The sequence below is a fragment of the Lithobates pipiens genome, unplaced genomic scaffold (assembly GCF_037356315.1).
Source record: "Lithobates pipiens isolate NorthernLeopardFrog02 unplaced genomic scaffold, aLitPip1_a1.2 Scaffold_13, whole genome shotgun sequence".
Taxonomy (NCBI): domain Eukaryota; kingdom Metazoa; phylum Chordata; class Amphibia; order Anura; family Ranidae; genus Lithobates; species Lithobates pipiens.
This window is the reverse complement of record NW_027507718.1, coordinates 252,684,443-252,711,823: the sequence shown is the minus strand read 5'-3', so window position 1 is coordinate 252,711,823 and position 27,381 is coordinate 252,684,443.

The window sequence follows — 27,381 nt, the reverse complement described above, 5'->3', positions numbered from 1 at the left end:
TCTTTCAGTTTAAAAATTATGCAAAAATTTTAATGTAGCAGAACGTCCCATTATTATTTAGATGCAAGCGCAGGCTTCTCTTTTTTTTTGAGAAAAGTTTTTATTGTGCACATGAAGGATACTCAACAGTACATTCAGATAGGTGTTACATCAACATTATTAAACAGCAATCACACATCAGTGTCAATAACATTGCAAATATCAATCTTCCCTAGCTGAGCCATTCAGATCTCCGATTCTATCCCACAATGGAGTATATATATATATTTTTATATATATATAAAATTAAACAACCAGGTAATAAAAAACAAGAACCAGTAGAGAAAAGATAACACCCCCCCCCAACCTTTGCCCCCCAGGGAGAGAACACACTGTGTCTCTCTACTCCAAGGGGACAAGCTCTATTCCATGCGCAGCTGCGGCATGCAGCAATCTATATGTGATTGCTGCATGCCGCAGCTGCGCATAGCGAAAAAGGTCTTAGGTACTCCAAATAATTCCCTTAATAGTACAGAGACGGTCGTCCTGACAAATATGGTGTAAGTACTTTATGCTATATTTTGCTTAGGTCTTCTGCCCATCAGATAATTTCAAAAACTCCCCTAAACATCTAGTACACCATAAGGGGCTATTTGGCGATAGCCACAAGGGTTCATCTTTCCGTCTCCGGGAGAACAGGTGAAATACTTTCCCAGGAAGTGCCAGGACTGATCCCACCTTCCTCCTCGGAATCACCTTCCAGTACAATATATTCTGCAGAGTTTCTTGTGTAGCACTGGCCCCCGAAGGAGCTGCTGGTTTTATTGGGCTTACCGCTACCTTCTTGACTGCTTCTCCGTCTGTGGAAACTGACACTGAATCTTCTTTCGGGTTATTTATTTGAAACAGAAACAGAGTCTTTTGATAAGGGTAGAGGGTCAGGGGTAAGTTCAGGTACTTTAGGCTGCAAAAAATGAAAAGTCTCTGAAAAATCCAGAGAATAGCAACCGTTTCACAGCAGGATTTTACAACCCCTGGATAGACCTCCTCTTACTAGGCCTAGCAGTCAGTAGGGTGTTAAGTAAAGTCTCTGCCACAGACTTGAGCGTAGAATATTTGAAAAAGTCTCTGCCACAGACTTGAGCGTTACTGAGGGACATAGACAAATTCAAAGAGCTATCATACGGTACCAGTATCTCTCAGCCGATCCGGTGATACCGTATGAGTGTAGATCCATGTAGTGTCCTTCAACTAAGCCTCCAGGCTCCTTCAGAGAAGCCAGCCTTGCGCATGGCCTTCTCCTGAAGAGTCCTCCCCTGGGGTTTCTCCAGTTGCTGGGCCTCTGATGAGACGGCGCCAGACCACCTTTGGATCAATAGGCCCTGAAATCCATTCAGGCCTGTCCCTGCAGTTGCATTGCCTCAGGCTAGCCAGCCCCGAGACTTGAAATGCATGGTCCCGCACCCCAGGCCAGGAGGGCCATGGGGCTGGTCAGGAGGACAGAACCAAACAGACAGAAAACTCTGGAACAGAACCCCAAAGCACATGATGTTGGTACCTTAAATACCACCTCCCAGAATGCGCAGCAGGAGAAAACTCCTACTGGGCTGGTTCCAAAAGAACAGTGGCAGTCAATACACCCAGCTAGTCTGCGTTTTTACTCTTGCTGGCAGTGACAGCGACACCTGTGGTCAAGGAGAACCCAGTGCAACCCAGCTAGACTGGCACTGAAACCATAAATTTTGAAAATTAGCCCCAAAACCCAACTGTGGTTTCAGGAAAATTAACTTTGAAAAAACCATAGCGCCTGTTTGTCAGGAGCCAGCACTACACTTGTGAGGTGGCAACTGCTGCCTCCAACAAGGTACTGGCATTGGGCATCTGTGGGAAAAGTCGCCAGTGCAAAAAGGATAGCTGCGAGGCCATAAAATAGGAATGCAAATCAGGAAGGGCCATCCCTCCCATTGTAACTGGCAACTTTAATACTAAAGATACTCTGGGGGCTTTGGAACCCCACAAAAATCCCACAATAATGGAGTCAATGTGCCTGAAGACCTGTAGTGTCACAAAAAACAGGGAATTCAAGAGGATATAAAGAAACTTGGGTAAAAAGATAATTTGAACAGGTTTATCCGTCCTATCAAGGTGATCTGTAAATTCGGACATTTCTGCACTCCACGGAGTCAAAGGCCTTCTTCGTATCTAAGGAGGCTACTATTCTAGTCCCGGAGTTGTTGCGGGCAGTCTGGAGGTTCACAAAGAGTCTCCTGATGTTCATCTGTGCACACCTTCCCTGGATAAATCCGGACTGCATGTATGGATATGGGCATAGCTTTCGTGACCAAGGTGGAGACCCCCCTCGCATAGGAGGAGTAGCTGGCATGAAAAGCCCCTGCAATATGAGCCCGCTTTAGTGAGAGAACCCTGGAGCCCTGGAGATGGATTTTCCTGAAGTAGTATTAGGTGTGGTTTATACTTTTTGATATAATCAAAGATCAATGAGGGTTTAAATTTGGAGTTGAGGCCCCTGAAATTCCAGGCCAAAATCTTAAGATTTACCTCCATGACAGAGAGATATGAAGTAGGGGGTTCCCTCCCCCTCCAAGATATAGCGAGCCAGAGAATCTGGGCTCCAGGTTCCTCCCTCCACATATACAGTGCATAGTAGCAATGGCATTGGGAAGGACCCAATTCAATCACACCAAATGTAGACAATTCCAACCAGATACAGACATGTAATCCCCAACAAAGAGAACACCCCAACTTCCCCCGCACCCAGACCCAACTTGCAAGGCACTTTTGTTCCCATAACCTTAGTTCAAAATAGGTAACAGTGATGCGATTTAAAACTGTCACATATAACACGTCACCCAAAGGCAACCATCCCCTACCGTAGGTCAAAAGACAGTTCTGTCAAAAACAGAAAAAAAAATACAAAAGAAAAAACTACTTGAATTTTGGAGTGCCGAGAGCAGTCTGCAAACTCAGCATATAGTACAGGCACATGCCAGCGGCAGTCCCAATATTATCAAAGACCTTCCGTGTCAGCACTGCAGGGAAAGGTTACATGTCAGTAAAAAATGTAACATATAATCCAGGGAGAAGGTCTCCCAAAGATGGAAAATCAACACTCAGAAAACTCAAAAAAATTGTTTTCCTCTTCTTAAAAAATAGACAGGAGGAAAATTATCATTTATGGGTGGCAGAGGTATCAAGGGAGACAGACAGATAGGCCATCGCTGTCATCTCCATTACTCTCCCACCCATTGCTTTCTCCACACGACTGTATCAGGGTGGTTGGGAAGAGGCTCTATCCCTCTGGCAGCCATGAGTATCCAGCCACTCTGAGGCTTCAGTAGGATTAGTGAAAAAATACGTTTTCCCATTTTTTCACTATGCACAGCTTGGCGGGATACAACATATTGTAGATCAGGTTGAGATCCCTTAATCTTTTCTTAATGGGTTGAAAAAAAGGCCCCCTGGCCCCTTTCTGGGTGGCCGCTGAAAAGTCAGGACAGATCGATATTCGATATCCATCGCACGTCAACTCCGGGCCGGTTCTTGCCCCTCACAGAATATTCTCCCGGTCACGGAAGTACAGCGCTTTTGCTATCATAGACCTGGGGGGGGGCTCCTTTTAGAGGAGCCCGTCATGGGTTATGGTGTGCCCTTTCAATGGAAAACATTTTTGTGAAAGTGTCAGGAGCCATGTGTTCAATCAGCCATTTCTCTAGAAATTCCTCAGGGTGCTTCTCCTCCGCTCCCTCAGGAAATCCCACCAAACTTATATTGTTCCGCCTCATGAGGTCCTCCATGTGCCCCATCTTTAAAGTGTATTCAGATAAAGTCTTTTTTGTCACCTGGGCAGCTGTGTCCAAAGGCCTGACAGTATCCTCCAGGGAAGCAATGCGGCGGTCATTAGCCTGCGCCTTTTCCCTCAACTTCTGAATGTCATGTTTCATGAAGAAGAACTCCATTCTAAGCTCCTCAAAGTGGTCAATCAGCTTAATCTGGCAGCCCTGTATGGCAGCCATGATCTGGGTCAGGGATGGCTCTTCCTTCCCCTCCACCTTACTGTCTGCTCTGGCCCTGCGGTCTCTCAATCTGTCCAGAGATCTCCCCCTCCTCAGCACTTCCTCCCTCTGAGGCTTAGGACTCACCTTGTCTGGGAGGGAGATGGCTGCTGCGAAGCTTCCATGGATCTCTGGAGCAGCGGTAATTCCTCCTCCTCTTGTGCTCCGGCGCCATTTTGAGAGCCCCATGTGAACTGCACCAGCCGTTCTCCTGGCGTTTTTGGCAAGGAGGTCCACATTTTACCATCCCTGGAGGTTCCCGAAGGGTCCCTGCACACATCCCCAGCAATACTATGCCAAATTCTAGTGCCTCTGGCCCAGGATCACAGCAGGATTACCGGTCTGCAGACGGAGATCTGGTCCTGCACTCCTCATATGCCGCGTGCTGGCTCCGCCAAGTGCAGGCTTCTTTAACTCTTTTCCCACAATCCCCTGTGCTCCTGGACACACCCAGGGGATATAAGTTTCCAGGTTTCCTGCCCTCAGCAGCTCAGAGAGACTGCAACGCATAAGGCTGAGGTAGTCAGGAATGTGTTCTGCAGGTGTATGGTCCGCCACTGTGGTACCAGCACCAAGATTCCTCCAGCCACTCGTCTGGGATACCAGCTATATGATTTCTCCAGCTGTTTATCTATGTTGTCAGACCTACCCTTGACTGCATGGCGTTGGACACTGTCTGTGAGGATAAAAATCTAGAGCCCTGACTGAGCCACAGAGACATTGCTTTTAAGAACTCATGTTTGCACAGCTTCATTATCTGTCTAAAATTGTTCTGTACACAGTTTGAGTACTCTTTGCCTGGTTGTCTTCTGAATTTTACTCTGCACCTGTCTGGTAAACTTCAGGTGTGGACAATTCTATATCCAGTTACTCTTGGCGTTTACAAACAGGATCAGCTAATTCAGACAATGATGATGGGAGTGGCACCACAGCAGCACCCGGTTTTGATACTGTGGAGGACGGGATTTCTGCTGCAACAACATCCCAATTACACGGGTCAGAAATGTAATTGTCTGGGTCAAAAGTTTACTAGTCTTCTCCAATCATATAGGATCTCACCCGCCCAGCAGGCAAAACTAGCCATTAACTCCTTAGAAGGGGATGCAAGAAGGCTAATTCAGCATCATACAGCAAAATATCAGGATTTTCTTGACAAGGTGATAATCACAAGTGGTGCACAGTGAAGTGGTAACATTAGGGAAGCTTTGGGCCCACTTCATCAGCAGAGAACAGAAGAACTCACTCTTCAATATATGGTACTGCAAAATATAGCTGCAGACAAATGCCATAGGGAAAGGGGCCAAGAGGGTAATGTGAATAGCTCAAGGAGTAGGTTATGGATGGACTGATGTCTGGCAAGGTTGGAAAGACCTGGCAAACTGAAGTTTCTTGAATGGAGAGAGGTAGCCATAACTTGTTAGAAGCAGGAACATACAGAATTGGACAAACCCATGACTGTTGTAGGGAAAGAAAACTGACAGACCCACCTGCCTCTGAACCAACAGTTTCATGGTGGGAGTGGCCACCTGGAAACTAACAGAAGAGATGGTTTAGCTCTAGACAGGGTTAGTTGCATTAAAGTGCAGACAGGAATATTCCTCATAGGGGCAAAGTGGGGATGCCCCCATTGGAGAAGGCAAGATGGGCAAGGTCACCATCCCCATGTCGGCTGTTCATTCAGTTGGGCTATCTCCAGAGAGACTGCCCCACACATGCACAGTGCAAGCCATTCAACTAAAACCCCCTACTGCCAGGATTCAAGCAGTGGGGCAACAAAGTGGAATAAGACCCCATCCTAAAACTAAAGATGTGTATGAATAAGTTAAAGTGATATAAATCCCTGACATGAATAGGGAAAGCCCTGAGTAGCTCTCAGGTGAACCGCATCCATGCACTAGTAAAATATAACTGAGCAGAGATACAAAGTGGTTGTCCTCTTGTACAGGCAATACATTACAGCCGAGGACAAGTCCTAGAAAAAAATCAATGCTATTACCAGAAACCCAGAAACTGTGCGATGGTACACTGTACCACAAAATATTGATCCCCATGACTCTTCAGTACCTGTCGTAATGTTAAGGGCTTGGGCCCTCTCGGTGGCAGAAAGAATTCACATGGAAGCTGGACACGGGTGTGTCCACAAAATGATCCCCTGGTTCAAGAGACAAGCCGTGCATGCGGGTCTGGTCCATTTGGTTGAAATAGTCTGCTGACACTGTGTGGCCTGTTTAGTGTTTCAGGGTCTTGCCAATCTTCTTGTAGCCTAGGCCATCTTTAGGTAGAGCAACGATTCTTTGCCATGAGGTGTCATGTTAAACTTCCAGTGACCAGAAAGAGAGAGTGAGAGCGATAACACCAAATTTAACACACCTGCTCCCCATTCACACCTGAGACCTTGTAACACTAACAAGTCACATGACACCAGGGAGCAAAAATGGCAAATTGGGCCCCATTTGGACATTTTCACTTAGGGGTGTACTCACTTTTGTTGCCAGCAGTTTAGAAATGAATGGCTGTGTTTTGGGTTATTTTGAGGGGACAGCAAAGAGGTCCTTGGAGTTGTCCTAGCATATTCTAGGTGTGCCAGTCTATGATATCCAGAAAGCAGGAACTCAAGAAAAACTGTGATACTTACACTGTAACCTCCTCAAACACATCAAGAACCACAAAGAAGTCTAAGGGGGCTTTAGAAGAATCTGCCCAAGTTCATGATCCACAGACCTGCTGGCCACCAGGGGTTTGGTGGTGGCTTACTGTTCTTCCACCATTATCTTCAACAACCCCTGGGAAAAGCTATAGTTCCTGATATTACTATACAGCACTCTGGTCATCCAACACAAGTGAACCACAATACCCTGACATGCCTGAAGACATGGACATGTTGCCTCTTCTTTCACATCCCAGAGAGATTTCTTTCCCTTATGCTGCTGTTGCTCTGTCTTTGTTGTTATTGCATGTCATTGTGCATTTTTTGCATCTAGAATCTATCAGTCCATCTACCTCAGTATTAGTCAGCATGTCCTGTTCCTGGTTGGCAAGTACCCCAGCGGTTAGCATCCTGCTACTGAATGAGTGTGGACAGCACAGTAGAATCTTTTTACCTTGCTATATCTAAATATGTTCTGCCAAGCTGTTAGGCTAGACAGACTCTTTGCTGTCTAGCTTAGTCTCTCATTGTGCCTTATTTTTACAACTATGCATAGTATCTTTTGTATGGCTCTATGCCAAACTTTTCATGTTGAAAATTAGATAATACACATTGATTGAACCATAACTGAACCATAACGTTATGAAGCTAACTCATTAATTATAAATACTGTTATTGTTCTGGGGCTTTATGAGGAAACCCTTATATTATAGTTACAGCACCCAATCTCTTTCTTTTGTGTACTCTATTGTGTGTGATTTGTTATGTAGATACAGGTGTGCATGTCCTCTTGTGTACATTAACTGCCTCTTGTCCCAAAAGATGGAACTTAGACCCCTAAGGCGCTTCCAGAGACCTAAATTTGGTAGACTCTCTGAAGGCTTTGTGCAGGCAAGGACAGTATGTTCAAGTGGGGTACAGTAGCCTCTTCCTCACTATGTTCAGAATCAGGCACAGTCTCCTGTAACCCCTTTTTCCACAATACACTAGTTTCCCATAATACCACCAGGGGGATAAAAGTTCCCTGTTTTCCCACCCTCAGCACCTCAGAGACTGTACCAGGTGAAGCAGAGGTGGTAAGGCATGCGATCTGCAGCAAAAGGTACAGTCATTCAGTGTTAGTCTGAGTGTGCGGGCAGCCGAGCAGGAGCCCAGTACTATGCAGTTTCCAAGGAGGCCCCAGCCACTGATTATTACTGATTAGCAGTATATATATATATATATATATATATATATATATATATATATATATACACACACACACAAATATTTTTCCTTTTATTTCTATTTTAAACTGAATGGGTTTTTGTACAAGGTGAGGGTTAACATATACTTTAAGGGCTAGAAGCAGTTATGGTAAACCTTATTGTCGGTTACGTTATGATTATGGATATGAGAGAGGTCAGAAAGGTGCTTATGGAATTTCCCTTTTTAACTGCACCAAAAAGCCTCAAACTAAACAATACCAGTACTGGGCACTCAGAGTTAGCCATAGCAGTATACAACATTTTATAATCAGGTAACATTTCAAACAATCACAGATAAAAATATTAGTTATAGATTTTAATTTATCAGCACACATTTTCATCTACCTGGAGATCTGTAGACATGGTCTGTTGGTGGTCCTCAAGGTGTACAGTTGGGGGAAAAAAGTATCTGTATTTAGAGTTATATATAATAAAATAAAGCTGACCATACATCAAACAGTTGATTTGGCCAAACTCAGGACAGCGCTATAGACTAGCTAGAGCAATTCCAGCTACTGTGAAGAGTTGTGCCACTAATCAGGTGATTCTGAATGAATCCTCTATTCATAGAATTCTAAAAAAAAAAATCCAGAATGTAAAGCAAATGTAGGCTGGGCAGATGAATGACAGAATCTGCCTCCTCCAATCCCAGAACATTCTGCATTCTGAGAAAACAAATACTAGGAGTTCTATGAATGGAGGAAATGGGTGAAAGCGAAGGGCAAGTGGTACTACTCTTTCACGCTCACAGAGGCTGATATGCAGAAACAATTTGTAGTATGCAGCAGCAAGCCGGATATGGGACACACTTAAATTAGAGGCAAGTTATGTTCTTGGTGCTGCATAGCAAAAAAATAAATTAAAAATATAAAGAATTTGCAAACTTTAGCTTTAAACACTTTAAACTTTGATATTTTGATGTCATATTCCAAAATACCACAAAATACTTGAAAATCTGAAAATCAATCTAGCATTAACAGCGCTCTCTCAGTACAAATACATACTGTATGCTTAAAATTCCTTGACTGAAATATCAAATCCATACATGAATAATGATGTGTGCCCACTAGCAACAGAACATACAAGTGAATACACATAGGAACATTAAGAAACAGTTCTTAGATGCTAAAAGGTTGATAGCATGCATCCACTCCAGGGTGAGGAAACAGAAAGAATCTCTTCTAATGCTGTCACCACTACATCGCCTGTACTTCACACCTATGGTAATAGACTCACCACAAGGTCTAATGAGACAAGCCTTGTATCACCAATCTGGAGCTAAATTATTCCCATGACACTCGGTAATATATAAAAGAAAAGGGAACATGGAACATAGCGTAATCCTGTACAAAATTTTACTTCTGAGCTTTCCCCAAGATAAAAAATGCGCTTACAAGATAAAAGATAACAATTCACATTGATCCAATACAGCAAACATTGCACAGTCAGCCTGTGTACTCTCACCGCTTCCAAGGATAACCCACCCGCGGTGATGACAGGGGTGAGTCACAAAACCCTGTCAGTCAGAAAGAACCGCGTGGTCACGCCCTAATGCGTTTCATCATCACATCTTCATCAGAGGATGTGGCCACGCAGCACGGCTCAATACTTTTTTTATAGAGGCATCAAGGTATATCAACCCTGCAGACACTCCAATAAGTCACAACAGTTGAAATCACCGCTGCCAGTGATCAACTAAACACGAGACGAAATACATGCAATAAGACACCTTTCAAATCTAATTACGATCGAAAAGGAACATAGCTCTCTGCTCACTTAATTGACACATTGGGGTCAAAGTACAGTGTAGCTTATCCCAAAGATCTCTTATCCATTGTATTTCTCACTGCATGCATACCGGCCCGTAAATTACCCATACCTGATCTCAAAATTGAATGAACACATTAATCATTACATATCGAAAATGTAAGTCTCAAATAAATATTTGCACGGGTACCCAGAAAAAACACATGTCCGGCTTAACATACAAACATATCACATACATCAGAAAAAACACAGAAATTAATAAAATATGATTAAAATAGAATAAAACTACAATAACATTACATAAATAGTAGGACGTTCTTAAACATTAAAAAATCACTGGTAAAACAATTTAAGTCCAGCTCCACATTCATTTCATTGGGCTTCAATGTGTTAGTGAGAAAAAATTGAAAATTTATATCAAATACTTACCGTAATTTTCCTTTCCTGATGGGCTCCATGGCAGCATACGTGTGGGTTAGCCCCGCCTCCATAATTACCCAATAGGACCTCTACTCCCATAAATCTTTGCTCCAAGCTGCTATCCGTGTTCCGTAACTAGCCTACTCCAACATTTGGGAGGGAACTCCTGCTGCCATGGAGCCCATCAGGAAAGGAAAATTACGGTAAGTATTTGATATAAATTTTCCATTTTCCTGACAGGCTCCATGGCAGCATACGTGTGGGAAATAACTCGCCAAACACACCCGGGTGGGCTAAAAATGTTGAGCAAAGAAACTAGAATTTTATTTTTCATTGTCCACTGACAATACTTGTAAACCAAAATTAACAGAAGAAAGCGCAGCTGGCTCTACACAATAATGGGAAACAAAAGTATTAATTGAAGACCAGGAAGCTGCTCTACAGATAACTTCTGGTGCGACATGTCGAACTGCTGCCCAAGAGGTCGAGATGCCCCGAGTTGAATGAGCCGTCACTGCCTCAGGAGGAACCATGCCCTTTGCCTTGTATGCCCTTTGAATCGTTTGGACCACCCAAGATGAGATTGATCTTACTGATGCTCGCATCCCTTTATTTTTGCCATGGAGAAGGACAAAAAGAAAGTCTGTTCGTCTGAACGAGGCTGTAGCATCCAGATATTGTTTCAAGGTGCGACCAACATCCAGGGGATGAATCTCTTGGTTGTCTGACATTCTAAATGTAGGTAGCACGATCTCCTGATTTTCATGAAATACTGATGTAACTTTTGGATTTGACCCAAGCATAGGGATCAGGACCACTCTGTCCGGAAAGAAAGTTAGAAATGGTTCAACGGACCCAAGATTTCTAATTTCCGACACTTTTTTTGGCTGAAGTTATTGCCACCAGAAACACCGTCTTGATAGTGAGATCTCCTAAAGACAGGGGAGCATCCAAACCTTTCCCAAGATCAGAAAGAAAGTCCAATACTAACGGAAGGTCCCATTTGGGAAACCTGGGCCTCTTTTGAGGCCTAAGCCTGATGGCTCATTTAAAGAATTGTTGAATTAAGGTATGATTCGCCCACGAAACTCCTGTAAAGGCTGAAATGTCTGAAACTTGTACTCTAAGAGAACTAACTGCCAGAGACAAGTCTAACCCTGACTGAAGGAAAGACAAGATATCTTGAACTGCCGGAGAATTATATGAATTTGACCTAGAAGACATGTGGCCCATAAACCTGGTCCATATACGTTCATACACTTTATTGGTACTCTTCCGTCTGGCACTAAGAAGGGTTGGAATCGCTTCTTCTGGGCAACCCAGAGCTTCTAGCCTTCCCCTCTCAAGAACCATGCCCTGAGGTGTAGACAGGATGGGCACTGGTGTAACAGTGTGCCCTGAGACAGTAGATCTGGCCTGAGAGGCAGGGGAACTGGATCCTGATAGCTGAGGAGCAACAGCAGAGGAAACCAAGGCCTGTTGGGCCAGAATGGTATTATCGCAATGATCTCCACCTTCTCCCCTCTGAGCCTCCGAAGGAACTGTAGGATTACAGGAACTGGAGGGAAGGCGTAGGCTCTCTGGAACTTCCAACAATCCGTGAGAGCATCTATCCCGAATGCCTGAGGATCCCTGAACCTCGAGTAGTATCTGTGCATCTTGCGATTGTACGGCGAAGCGAACAGATCGACCTCTGGAGATACTCCCAGAGTAAGAAGCCACTCGAAGACATCCCTGTGAAGGGACCACTCGTTGTCTATTTTGACCCTTGACAGAAAATCTGCTTGAACATTCTGGACCCCTGGGATGTATACAGCAGAAATGTTGACCACATTCTTCTGAGCCCAGTTCATTATCGGTTCTACTTCTCGTAATAGAGACCAACTGCGAGTCCCTCCTTGTTTCTTTATATAGGCCACCGCAGTTGTGTTGTCCAGTCTTAACATTACAGACGACCCTGCCACCAGATGGCGAAATGCTATGAGTGCTTGAAAGGCTGCTCTTAACTCCAGGATGTTGGAGACCACACACCGCGACGGGAACGACCACCTTCCTTGAGCTACTTCCGTATGGCAATGAGCGCCCCAACCTTTGTTGCTGGCATCTGAGGTTACTATTACCCAGGAAATGGGGACTATCCAATGATGGTTGCGTAGATTCTTCCCTTGAAGCCACCAGAGGAGAGACATCCTCATCGCTGGTGTAAGGAGTATGCGCTGTGTTTGATTGGACGAGTCCCACTGTTGCAGAAACCCTTTCTGGAAGGGACGAGTGTGCCACTGGGCCCACTTCACCATAGGGATGGTGGCCGTCATTGTGCCGATCACTTTCAAGCATTGTAGAGCCGAAAGATGAGGTGATTCCCAAGCCTTGTGAATCCTGTCCCGGATCACACTGATTTTTTCCTCCGGCAGAGAGATAGTGCCTTTTAATGTGTCGAACTGAGCCCCTAGAAACACGATCACTTGAGTTGGAACCAGATGGCTCTTCTCTAGGTTCAGGAGCCAACCAAACGTCTGTAGAGTGGAGATGACTAAACTCTTGTGTTCCAGAATTTGATCTCTGTCCTGAGATAATAGGAGCAAATCGTCCAGATAATGATGCAGACGAACTCCTTTGGCTCGTATAAGAGCTACTATCGCTAGGAGTACCTTGGAGAAGACCCGAGGAGATGTTGTCAACCCGAATGGGAGACAGGTAAACTGGAGGTGTTGATCGCCAACTGCGAAACAGAGAAATTGCTGGAAATCCCTTGCTACTGGCACGTGAAAGTATGCGTCCTTCAAATCGATTGAGATTAACCAATCCCCTAGCTGCACCGACTGTTGGATTGTAAGAAGAGACTCCATTTTGAACTTTTCCTTGCGAATGAAGGAATTGAGGAGGGTCAAATCTATCACCGGCCTCCATGCGCCGTTTCTTTTCTGAACCATAAACAGAGGAGAATACATGCCTTCGCCACGTTCGTCTTCTGGCACGGGCACGGCTGCGCCTTGATCCAGCAAACAACTTATGTAGGTCAATAGGACCTGTTTCTTTTCCTCTGAGCCTGGAATTGTTGTGGGAATGAACCTTAATCTCGGAGTGTTGATGAAAGTCCACTTGTGACCCGAGGAAACCGTATTGACGGTCCAATAATCTTGAATTGAGGCCGCCCAAACATGTCGGTAGTGAAGAAGGCGAGCCCCCACCTGACATGTTTGAGCGGGCCCAATTTCAAAAAGATTTGGTAGAATCTTGATTACCTGCGGAAGCCCCCTTTGAGGTTTTCTTAAGGGAGGATTGTCTGGACCTCCAAGATCTAGAGAACTCCCTGCCGGGTCTATAACTGCGCGCTTCTCTAGCGCGATCCGAGGTCTGCCTTCTTGGAAAAATACGTTTTTGGGTTTGAAGACGTCTGTCTTGAGGGAGGAACCCAGACCTCCCACCTGTGGCCCGGGATATGGCGCTATCTAATTTATTACCAAACAAGGAGGTTCCCTCAAATGGTATACGACACCATGCCTGCTTAGATGTTGGATCCGCCAACCAGGGACGGAGCCACAAAGCACGGCGTGCCGAGACTGCTGCCAACATAGCCCGAGACAGAAGGCGGGTAATGTCAATAGATGCCTCCCCCAAAAAGGCTGATGCCATTCTGATCTCCTGAATAGGAGAGTCTTTAGCCGTATTCACTGAGATACCTCTCAAGAACTCTTCAACATTGTCGGCCCATGTTTCAATAGCCTTTGAGACTGCGGCTAAAGCCAAAGTTGGTTTACAAGCCATCCCTGAAGTTAGATAAATTCTTTTCAGATCTGAGTCAATTCTTCTCTCTAACGGATCTTTGAAAGATACTGTGTCTTCCAAAGGGAGAGTCACGTATTTGACTAAACGCATAAGTGCTGCGTCTACCAGAGGAGCTGATTCAAGGTGCTTCACATCATCCTCCTTAAAGGGGTACAATTTAGACACCTTTGATTGCATGGAGCTCTTCCTATCAATCTTGCTCCACTCTTCAGTAATGATTTCTCCCAATTCAGATAGGAAAGGAAAATGTTGCCGTTCCTTTTGAGTTGTTTGAAAAACTTTCTTTGTTTGGGGAGGGGAGATGTAGTGGGTTCTTCCCATTTTAAAGCTTCTTTCACTGCCTTGACAAGAGCAGGTACTAAAGCATAATCAAATCCTACTCCTGGATCCTCTGGATCCGATTCGCTGTCAGACAAGAGCACAGAGTGGTGGCTTGGTTGAGAAGATTCCCCAGTCTCTTGTAAGAGCCCTTCACCTCCTGAAGGACATAATGGGTCTGAGGGGGATTCCATAGCGTGATGAGCTTCCCTCTGCTGCAGGGATTCCTTACCACTCTTCTCACCATAGATTCCAAGCGTTGATCCGCACCATCTCTTTCATCTGCGACTTTAGAGAAGCAATGATCACAGAGCGATTTGTCTGATGGGATGGGCATCTTACAGCCCCAACATGAATTATCTGGTCCTCTGCTTGAGTGCGAGTGACCACTGCGTTGTTCAGATCTGGAAGACCTACGGTAACCAGACTTTGACGATGACTTGCGGTGGTGCGATTTTGACGATCCACTGCGACTATGCGCACTGTAATGCGGTTCAGACCTAGAAGGGCTATAAGGAAATATACAAGAAAGAGAGAGAGATACAGACCAGGCTGGTATCAAATGCTAAGGAATACTCCACATATACACAGCAATCCAGCCATGCACATACCTGTTACAAGCGGGCAGGTCACTAGTAGGCAGTGAGGCATCCATGACTAAGAACGCTGACTGTAACAACAATAGACCCTCATAAGCAGCCATACAAAGCACAGGAGCAACAATACATCAGAGCAGATCATAACCTACCTTACACCAACCAGAGAATGGCCCCGGGAAGTCGCTGAATTTCCTGCAATCATTCCCAAATTCTGACATCTCTCACTGTGTTTTAAATATGGCGCCCATGACGTCATCAGCGGCGTCAGACGCGAGATGCCCGCGCGCATGCGCGGGAACCAAGCCTCGCTTTGGATTTGGGTCCGCGCTTGCGCAGAACGCAGCGTTGGGCCCGGAAACAGGGGGAGAAAGGCTGCTGGAACGCGGAAGCGTCAGCGCCTATGCACAAGAACCAGCTGGCATATGAAAAAGACACAGGTAGAAAAAGAAAACACATAAACACTGCTGCCATGAAAAACAGAATTTTTACAGCTCACCACTCCACCAACGATCAACTGGCCGAACAGGTTCAAGCACACACCACCGATCCACCGGGCAGATAATGGCCACCTTACATAGCAGGTAATAAGCCGTGCGCACTTATCTTCGGACAAACCAAGCCTTCAGCGCTACTCTGCCATACACTCCATACCCATGCTTAACAGACAGGGCCTATCGGAGGAACAAAAGCTTGATAGTCGGCCGACTTGATCGTAGTGAAGATCTCTTCAGATAGGAAACACCTGTCCTATGGAGGAGGACAAAAAAGGAACACGGATAGCAGCTTGGAGCAAAGATTTATGGGAGTAGAGGTCCTATTGGGTAATTATGGAGGTGGGGCTAACCCACACGTATGCTGCCATGGAGCCTGTCAGGAAATTAATTTAGTCTCGCGTTTAGACAGTTCATGGACAAGGTTGGCACCCCTCCTTATTGGATGGATCTTATCAATCCCCCAAAATTTCAGAACAGCAGGGTTTCTTTTGTATTTAGGTCTGAAATGGAGAGACACACTATGATCTTTATAACCAATACTTATATTGAATATGTATTCTTAAATACGTTTTCCTAAAGTTCTTTTGGTCATGCCAATATACATTAGCCCACATGGGCATTCCAAGGACTTCTGGCCAGGCTGATTACCCGATCTGGTTATTGAACTCTGGCCTGGCTGACTACTCAATCCGGTTACTGGACTCTGGCTATGCTTTGACTACGCTTTTTCTATTTACCATTTTATTTTTATTTAATAAACAAGTGTGATTTAATTGTACTTCTGTCTCGGTCTGATTCATGGTTTCTGACAGTAGGCGAAGGCCATGAATTCAGAAGATACAGTCAATCCACTTGTTGGTAATATTTTTTCCAGATTGGATGAGCAAGATCACCGCATGGATCATTTTACCATGGCGTTACAAACACTCCTAAGTCGCACGGCTCACCTGGAATCCTCCATGGTGGCTGCTCCGGTAGAACCTGATTCGCAGGCCATCCCTGCTGCTGCACCAGTCTCTGTGCAGGCACCCGCCTCAAGTATTAACGCTATAAGAGGTATATCTGGTTCCGCTCCGCTTCCCCAGCGATTTGGGGGTGATCCAGTTCAATGCAGAGGGTTTCTCAATCAGGTTGAGATATACTTCGAGATGCTGCCCCAGGTGTTTCCCACGGAGAGAAGCAAAGTAGGTTTGGTGATATCTTTGCTTTCTGAGAGAGCCTTGGCCTTGGCTAACCCTCTATGGGAGCTGCAAAAACCTGTTGTCTTGAGTTACCCTGAGTTTGCGGCCTCCTTTAAAAGGGTATTTGACGTTCCCGCACGCTCCGCTTCTACTGCCAAGTGCCTCATGTCCATCAGAGTACAAGAACTGTTGCCGACTACACCATTGAATTCCATACTCTGGCAGCAGAGGTTGCTTGGAACAATGAGGCCCTCATGGCTGCTTTTTCTCATGGTCTCTCGGATTCCATCAAGGATGAGATAGCAGCCAAAGATATACCCACTGAGCTGGAGAGCTTGATCTCGTTTGCCATCCTCATTAACTCCAGACTCTGAGAAAGACTTTCTCTTAAGGAGCGCTTGCGGAAGCCTCCTGTACGTTTGCCTCCGAGCTTTGTAGCCCCACCCATGCCTCCCTCACCTCCCATGCCTCCTGGTACCGAGTCGGTCATTGAAGATGAACCCATGCACCTGGGCTTCACGCTTCTCTCTGCGGATGAGAGAGCCTTTAGGAGGAGGGAGAGATTGTGCCTTTATTGTGGCCAGGCAGGTCACTTTATGAAGTCTTGTCCTATCCGTCCAGGGAACGCCCGAACCTTGAGGTCCTGTCATGGACAGACCTTAAGTGGCGTTCTTTCATCCCCAGTTATCCAGAAGGATAAGCCCCTGGTTTCGGTCACCCTTTCTTGGGCTGAGTCATCCATCGAGATATGGGCTAATCAACTCAGGGGCTGCAGGCCTGTTCATTGATGCTGCATTTGTTTCGCAGCACTCTATTCCACTGCAGCTGCATGACACACCACTTGCCATTGAGGCTCTTGACGGGAGACTTTTACAGCCTGCCCATGTGACTCATGAGACGGTTCCATTGTCCATTGCCATAGGGGCTCTTCACCATGAGATAATCCAATTCCAAGTTATTTCCTCACCCAGGTTTTCGCTGGTTATTGGTTATCCTTGGTGACCGAGGCACAACCCCTCTTTTGATTGGCTCCGTGCTGAGGATCTCTGCTGGTCACCACAATGCAGTGAGACATGCTTTCTGAAGGTATCCAAGGTCCTGTGCACCTCTTCACTCCCCTCGCTGCCAGAGTAGTACCGCGATTTTAGCGATGTCTTTGATAAAGGTCAAGCCAGTAGTTTGCCTCCACACCAGTCTTATGATTGCGCAATTGACCTTCAACCTGGTTCCATACCTCCTCGTAGCCGGGTTTACCCTTTGTCGGTCTTGGAGGATAAGGCCATGGAGGAGTATGTTGCTGACGCACTTTCTCGAGGTTTCATCCGCAAATCCTAATCTCCTGCTGGTGCTGGTTTCTTCTTTGTGAAGAAGAAGAGAGGTGAACTGAGACCTTGTATAGATTATAGGGGTCTCAATCGTGTCACGATTAAGAATGCCTACCCGATTCCATTGATTACAGAGTTATTTGACCGCCTCAAGGGAGCAATGGTTTTCACGAAGCTTGACTTGAGAGGGACATACAATCTCATGCACATTAAGGAGGGGGACGAGTGGAAAACTGCGTTTAATACCAGAACAGGCCATTATGAATACCTGGTAATGCCTTTTGGCCTTTGTAACGCCCTGGCAGTTTTCCAGGAATTTATTAACGATGTCCTCTGAGATTTGTTGCAGTTATGTGTGGTGGTTTATCTCAATGATATCCTCATATTTTCCAAGTCCCTGGAGAGCCACCACACAGATGTGCCTCAGAAACTAAGAGAGAACAATCTCTATTGTAAACTGCAGAATTGCGAGTTCCATCGTGAACAGGTTACATTCCTGGGCTATGTCATTTCCACTGCTGGTTTTTCGATGGACCCAGAGAAACTTTCGGCAGTCCTACTGTGGCCTCGACCCATGGGTTTACACCCTCTACAGCGTTTTTGCCAGCTACTATCGTAAGTTTATTCGTATCTTCTCGTCTCTGGTCAAGCCCCTAACTGATATCACCAGAAAGGACGGTAACCCACAGAGTTGGTCTCAGGAGTCCATTAAGGCCTTTGAGACACTCAAGGCTGCCTTTGTTTCTGCTCCTGTGTTGGCACATCCTGATCCTACGCTGCCTTTTATCCTAGAAGTTGATGCTTCTAAGACTGGAGTTGGAGTGAAGACTTATTCATGAAGTCAGTAATACCACTCAAGATTCATGTTTAATAGACGGTTTAAAATCTAGAAATGATAAACACGAACATGAACATGAATGAAACTTGTGGTAAGTGTATAGGGGTAAAGTACACGCAGTGTATTGGTGATGGCATTAGAAGAGATTCTTCTCGTTTCCTCATCCTAGAGTGGATGCATGCTATAAACCTTTTAGCATCTAATAACTGTTTTTAATGTTCCTACATGTATTCACTTATATGTTCTGTTGCTAGTGGGCACACTCACCATTATTCATGTATGGATTTGATATTTCAGTCTATGAATTTTAAGCATACAGTACTTATTTGTACTGAGAGAGAGCTGTTAATGCTAGATTGATTTTCAAGCATTTTATGTGATTATGTATTTTTTATAACAGCTGCACTTATTTGCATAATATTGGTTTATCGTATTCCTTGAGCACTGGGATCAGGAGTTGCTGATTTTTTTTTAAATATTCCAAAATAATTGATAATGTATGTATAAGCTATTTGGGTGCCTAAACTGTTAATCTATTAACAGGGTAATTACTTTGGATACTTTGGATTTGGAGGTAGACCTCCATATAATTCTGAGGAGGCGAATGAAGACGAAGAAGCACCTAAAGAAAAAGATCCACCAAAAGCAGAACCCCCAGTTACAGAGTCCAGCAACACATCTACTGTAGAAACTAATTCAACAATAGTAGATCATGCTCAAGGAAATAATACAGCACAAAATGAAAGCCTTGCTGGAGAAATTTCACACGCTCCTAATGTAGTAATGAGTGGGTCAAACATATCTCCACCAGGAGAACATATGATACCCTCTATTCATGGAAGACATGGTAGCATAATACCTGGTCCACCAAGGCCATCTCATCACATTATAAGAATCCCAAATAGGGAGAATCTTCCACCAAACTTTCAACAGAGGTATTATACGGTTACCAGAGTTTTAGCAGGACGTGGAGACAATCCAAGCAGCACCCATACATCTAATCATGTAATAAACAAAGCAGATTCCACACCTCACCTTCCAGCTGATAAAAGGGTCATTAATGGAGGAACCCAACCCACTCATGGAGATAGAGTTTCTGGTAGACCTGCTTCCCAACCAGCAAATGGTTTTAGAGGTATATTTCATGATCCGAAACTGACCGTCTCCAGGACAGAACATATCCAAAAACACAATGACTACAATACTGGAGTCCATGGAGATTTTACAAAACTTGTGGATCATTCTCAAGCAAGAGAACATCCAAATTTGCAAGTTAACAGAAATATTGTGCCAGACCGTAATATCATCATTGTCCACCCACAACGTGATGAGCGTATTTCAGAATATTCCAGATATCCAATTGTTGAAGAAAGAAAACCAAATATTCCCAGTGGCATTTTTTCAAGCCATCACAATGAACAGTATCAACCTAAACAGAGTGAGACAAGCCAAAGAAGTAACATTTATGACTTTAAAGGTACACATGTGAATCACAACAGTGATATACCTGCCAGAAATGAAGACCCCTATGCACCAAGAGGGGCTTTTGACTCAGGCAGTACATGGAATAACAGATACATTTCAGTGGGTGCAGGAGAGTCAGGACAACCACCAGAAACGATTTATTTAATGAGCTCTCTTCCTTCAGATATTGATGCAGTTCATGCTTATAGTAATCAAAAACAAAATCAACAGGAATATACACCGGATCTAAAAGAAAGTCCACAATATGTAACAGATCAAAGAGGAGCTAACATTTACACAAAAGATGATCTCAAAACAAATGAATTTAAAACTAGTACTAGCCCTCAGTCTGAAAACCAACATTGGCAAGCTAATGACTTTGCTACAGCTGAGAGTGAAAATATGAAACCACAACCATACAGACGGCTAGGACCTTCAACGAATCTTCAAATCGAACAAGGTAAGAAGGAATTGTACATCAACACTGAAGGCAGATATCCAAATAATCAAAAACGATTTTTCTTCATTTCCAAACCTAATGTCCCAAAAACCCAAGAGCAAATTCATTTCTCTGGGTTTGAGCCATCACATCAGTTCAGGGAACCTGGTTCTCAGAAACTAGCCAATACTTTGGATCATACAGGATATTACACAGATTATGAAATGAATCCACAGACATTAGGTAAGAATACACAGACTTTTGGAAGCAGACCATATGACCCTGTGGAAAATGTTCAAATTGCAAATAGAGATGAGATTCATGTCAGAGAAAGCAGACCAATTAATTTGCAAATATTAACATTACCTGAAGCACAACCTTGGGGCTACAATCCACAGGAAATTCCATCAGAGCAGAGACAATACAACAACTATGATAGCTATCCTTCTAATATGAAAGTTCACCTGCCTTATCAGAGAGAGATGGGAAGGGAACATGGCGGTCAACAATATTATATGTGCACATTACCCTTTGTAGGTGATGACACTGGGAGAGGTATTAGTAATTCTCTACTATACCTTTGTTGCAAACTTGCTCAGGTTGATCAAGGAAGTCCTTCAGTGACTGCAGACAACATCCCTGAATTCAGGCTAACTTTGAAGGAATATAATGACTTTATTCCACAACGGGACAGAACTCATAGACAACACACGAGAAATGTAGGAGATCCCCCCAAAACAGTAAATAAGCCACCTAATAATTCTTTGTTACCAAACTGTAATGCTTCAAATACTCCTGAAAATGCACAGTTTTTTAGAAGTGAACCAGGAGAGACACCATGTGCTACAAAAGCATGTGACGGCCATAAATTGGAACATCCACATGAAGATTTCAATAACTTTGCTACAGTACCATGTGGGACACAAGGAGATAATTATTTGTCACCTAAGCAAGAAGAAATTAACTCACAGAAGAAAATCTTTCCTGGCAGAGAAAAGACAGAAACACTACAAATAAATGTCCAAGATGATGGATCACGTCATGGTGAGAATAATATGAAAATGAATAAAGGAACAGGAAAACTATTGCAAATACTAACATGTCCCCAGGACAGGCAGATGCATGAATCTGACACACCAGCAAGTTTAGACAATAGAAATAAAATAGATGTTTTTTCTTTGAGACATGAGATTTCCAATGGGGAGCCTGGAATCAATAAACAAGATGGAACTTCAGTTCTTCAGCTGGCTTAAAGCGATCCAGTAAATAATGCCCCAGACTGTTTAATTCTTAATAAATAACTGGGCGTAGTCTTAATAAAAAACTGTGCTTTCAATTATTGCAACAAACCAGACATACACATTATTAAGTTTAAAGCAGAGAGATCAAAGGTTCTTTGAGATAAGAGATGGGAGTTGGAAGATCTGCTTGCTGAGCTATCATATGTGACAAAATGTGCTAAAAAATGTGTCCAAGCATGCATACATATGAATGAATACACTGTGCTGTCATCCCTCAAATTGGTGTTTACTCAGAAAAATTGTAGCAATGCAATGGAACAATTCAACCTAGCCAAACAATTCCCATGAGATTAGACAACTTGCAGTGATTAGGAAAAGTCCATAGAGATAATGATCTTCTGAACCAGATGTAATCTTCCAGACTGGGTTATGATAATTACATGTACAGTGGGTATAGAAAAGAATCCCCCCCCCCCCCCCCCTTTAAAATAATCACATGTTGTTGCTTTGCAGCCTGAAATTAAGACAGGCACAGTTTTTGTTTTATTCAGCTGCATTTACTCAGTGGAACTTCTAACACCCAAGTGAAAGATATAAAATCAACATGTCAGAGAAAAAGGATCAACCCCCTCCTAAAAATTACTTGACACTCAATCAGGTGTAGCTGGAGATGGATACAAAAAAGTGTGGAGATGGATAGAAAAAAAAGTCAAAGGCTTTATTAATGCCTAGAAGTACAGTGAAGTCTATAATTAAGAAGTGGAAGGTATTTGGTACAACACAGACCCTAGCCCCCTCCCCGGATCAGGACTTCACTCAAATTTGGATAAAAGAGCCAGGAAACTGGTCAGAGAGGCTCCCAAGAGGCCTACAGCAACTCTGAGGCTCCATGCACACTGGCTTAAAAAAACTTTGCTTCTACCGGAGTTTTGTGTTCTGCCTGTAGAAAGAGCTAAATGTTATCCTAGGTGTCAATGTATATTAGGACGTTAAGATGCATATTTTGAGTTTAATGTTAACAGACAGAAAAAAAGAACCTTCTGGATCGTGTTCTTGATTGGAGCTCACTGGCAGGAAAAACGTAAAACTCTCCTAAACTCGTCTAGACTTTGTACACAAAATGCTCTATATGAGCGTTTTTTTTTTCCACTCCCAAGAGAACATATGTTTTTTTTAAGCCCAGTGTGCATGGAGCCTGAAGCAGTTGCCGTTGTGCATGTGACAACAATATCACAAATTCTCCACAAATGGGGCTTGGATGGGAGGGTTGCAACTCCTCAAGAAAGGCCACATGCAGTCACAACTGAGATTTGCCAAAACACACCTCGAAGATTCTGAGGCCACATGGAAAAAGGTGTTTAGATGGTCAGATGAGACAAAAATTTTATTATTTGGCCTCAACACCAAACAATAAGTCTGTCAGAAATCCAATACAGCTCACCATCCAAATAACACTATTCCTACAGTAAAGCATGGAGGTAACATCCTGTTATGGGGATGTTTCTCTGCAGCAGGGACTGGAACACTTGTCAGGATAGAAGGAAAAATGTATGGTTGCAAATTTGTCAATGAGAAGAAGGTTTACCTTCCAGCAAGACAATGAACCGGAGCACACAGCAAAAATGACCACACAGTGGGTGAAGGAGAAAAAGGCGAATGTCCTTACATGGCCAAGTCAAAACCCAGACTTAAGTACCATTGAAAATCTGTGGAATGACTTGAAGACTGAAGTTGACAAATGTCACCATCAAATTTAACTTGAGCAGTTCTGCAAAGTAGCGTGGACAAATATTGCAAAGTCTACATGTACAAAGTTAGTAGAGACATATCCCAGCAGACTAAAGGCTGTAATTAAAGCAAAAGGTTGTTCAACAAAATACTGACACAAGGGGATGATTCTTATTCCAACTCCAACAACAGAGAGCACTATTAGTTGTGGTGTTTGGAAGTGATTCTGTTTTTGAATTTGTTTTCTGGCACGTTGGGGGTTTATCTTTCACTTGGATGTTATAAGTTGCACTGTAAATACTGCTGGATAAAACAAAAACGGTGTCTGTCTTCATTTCAGTCTGCAAAGTGCCAAAATTATTTTAACCACCTCCCGCCTGCCGAATAGACAAATGATGGCTGAGTGTTCTCTTATTCTGGGGCATCATATGACGTCGCCCCAGTCTCACTGTGGCAATCGCGGGCACGCTGTGTCCCTGGGACATGGCACAACCCTGATCTTGGTAAAGAGCCGATGACACAGCTATTTACCCATGTGATCCAATCACAGCTGATCACATGTAAACAAGGAAATGGCAGTCATCCTGTCTCCTTGCCTCACACTGACAGTGTGAGGAGAGGAGAGCCGATCAGCGTCAAGTGAGACCTGTACAGATCATCAGGGCACTGATCATCAGGGCCCTGATGATCAGTGCAGCCCCAACAGTGCCCAGCAGTAATGCCAGTCAGTGCCCAGAAGAGATGCCAATTTGTGCCCATCAGTGATGCAAGTCAGTGCTGCCTTTCAGTGCCGTCCATCAATATCACCACATCACCTACCTGTGCTGCCTATCATTGCCCATCAGTGCCACCTATCAGTGCTGCATATTAGTGCCTCCTCATCCATGCCCATCAGTGCTGTCTCATCAGTGCCAATCAGTGCAGCCTCATCAGTGCACATCAGTGAAGGAGAAAAATTACTTATTTACAACATTTTCAGTATTTTTTTTGTAAAAAATTAAAAACAAACACAGCGTTGATTAAATACCACCAAAACAAAGCTCTATTTGTGTGAAAAAAAAGGATAAAAATTTAATTTGGATACAGCATTGCATGACCACGCAATTGTCATTCAAGGAGTGACAGCGCTAAAAGCTGGCCTGGGTGGGAAGGGGGTCAAATTGCCCAGTATTGAAGCGGTTAAAGGTGGGTGATATTTTTCTATACCCACTGTATATGTACACCTTAGAATATATCTAAAGCAATGTTTTCTTTTAGTTTTTGGATATAGCATGGAAGAGTAAAACCACTGTCAGTTTTATTTCTGCTCTTTGTTCTGTAGGGAGGTTTCCGTTTTGCTTCCAGTAATGTTGACTCAACACTGGAAGTAAGAGAACCTCCTTCCAATATCACCAGAATAGGGTACAAAAAGTTTTCCATCCATTCCTGTTTTGGTGGCAACTTAAAATTTTGGATTTACCCCCTTACTATCTTTTACGGTGACAATGGGGACCAGGACAATTAGAAAAAGTTAAAAGAGCAACTGCTGCCTGCTCACATAATTTGTAATAAAAACATCTTTGCCATTCTGAAGCTTCCCTCCAACCACTTTGCATATTATTTTATATATACTGTGATTCTGTACTTGCCAAATATGCTGCAGAAATCTTCCTCCACTAAGTCTGGCTGCAGCCATTTTAACTGTGTGCAGCTGAAGCTGCTGCCTGTTCACTTCCTGGATTTACACAGACACACACCTCCAGCTCTGCAGCTCTCATTGGCCTTCTTATGACTCACCCCCCCCCCCCCTCTTCCTGGCAAACTCTCACAAGAGTCAGAGAGAGAGAGCTGTGCATGATGTCATAAGCCTAGGCTAATGACCAGACAAGAAACAGGAAGTGGGCTATATAAGGTATTTACTAGCAGAAAAAAAAATTTCACTGTCTAAATTTAAAACAACAAGAGTAAAAGATTTAACCACTTCAATACAGGGCACTTAAACACCTTCCTGCCCAGACCAATTTTGAGCTTTCAGCGCTGTCACACTTTGAATGACAATTGCGCGGTCATGCTACACTGTACCCAAATGAAATTTTTATCATTTTTTTCCCACAAATAGAGCTTTCTTTTGGTGGTATTTGATCACCTCTGCGGTTTTTATTTTTTGCGCTACAAATAAAAAAATACCGAAAATTTTGAGAAAAAAAATGTTTTTTTTTTGTTTCAGTTTCAAAACTTTGTAAATAAGTACGTTTTCTCCTTCACGGATGGGCACTGATGGGGCTACACTGATGGGCACTGATAAGGCGGCACTGATGGGCACCAATGAAGTGGCACTGATGAGGTGGCATTGATGGACACTGATAGGTGGCACTGATAGGCGACACTGATAGGCGACACGGATAGGCGACACGGATAGGCGACACGGATAGGCGACACGGATGGGCGGCACGGATGGGCGACACGGATGGGCGACACGGATGGACACTGATAGGTGGCACAAATTGGCACTGATAGCTGGCACGGATTGGCATGGATGGGCGGCACAGATGGGCATGGGTAGGCGGCACAGATGGGCATTGGTAGGCGGCACAGATGGGCATGGGTGGGCACTGATAGGCGGCACAGGTGGGCACTGATAGGTGGCACAGGTGGGCACTCATTAGCAGCACAGGTGGGCACTCATTAGCAACACAGGTGTTATACTGTACTAATGGATGCCAATCAGTGCCAAACAATAATGCATGCCAATCAGTGATGCCCATTGTGGGCACTGATTGCCATCCATTATGGGCACTGATTGGCATCCATTGTGCCTGACTGGCATCCCTGGTGGTCTAGGGAGGATTACCTCTGCTGGGCATCCCTGGTGGTCTGGTGGCGTCCCTGGTGGTCCAGTGTGGGCATCCTCGGGGGGGCTGTGCTGATAATCGATCAGCACAGACCCCCCTGTCAGAGGAGCAGCCGATCGGCTCTCCTCTACTCGCGTCTGACAGACGCGAGTGAGGAAAAGCCGATCACCGGCTCTTCCCATTTACACTGTGATCAGCCGTGATTGGACACGGCTGATCACGTGGTAAAGAGTCTCCGTCGGAGACTCTTTACCGAGATCGTAGTTGCCGGGTGTCAGACTGACACCCCGCAACAACGATCGCCGCGATGCGCGCCCCCGGGGGCGCGCAGCGGCTCATAATCCTGATCACGTCATATGACGTCCGGTTAGGATTATGAAACCACTTTGCCGCCGTCTATTTGTAATAGGGCGGGCGGCAAGTGGTTAATAGATGGAAAGATGAAAAAATTACTGAAGTTCCGTTTTAATCTCCCTTACAGGGACACAGATAAAAACCTGGCAGTGGTTCTGATCCTTCACTACTCTATCCAAATCTAGGGTCTGTGTTGATGGGCTTTTTTTCGCATCAGCCAAGTTTTACATTTCCTCATCGTTAATGGGAATTCAAAAACATGCTTGAAACAGGTCAGGTGGAGGTCAATTGCACCTGTCAATGAATTCTGAAGGATCTCAGAAGAGTCTCAAACTGATGTCATGGGCACAACCCCAAAGCCCATGGACACAGACCCTTATTTATACCATGAAAAGTTCCTGCGTTGCTCTTAACAACCAGTTAACTTCCAATTACCATTTTTCAGTCAGAAATAAAAATGGAATAAAGATCAGTCTTGTTTTCTCCAGATTTATAAAATTAGCCTCTTATGGTAAGCTGAATGTTTTAATTGTTTTTATTTTTCCAAATAGTTTTTCTATAGTGTCAGTCTGAGCTGTATAATTAATGAAATCAATAAAGAAATAAAAACAAAACTTAAGAAGAGAGGATTGAATTGTATCTATAGT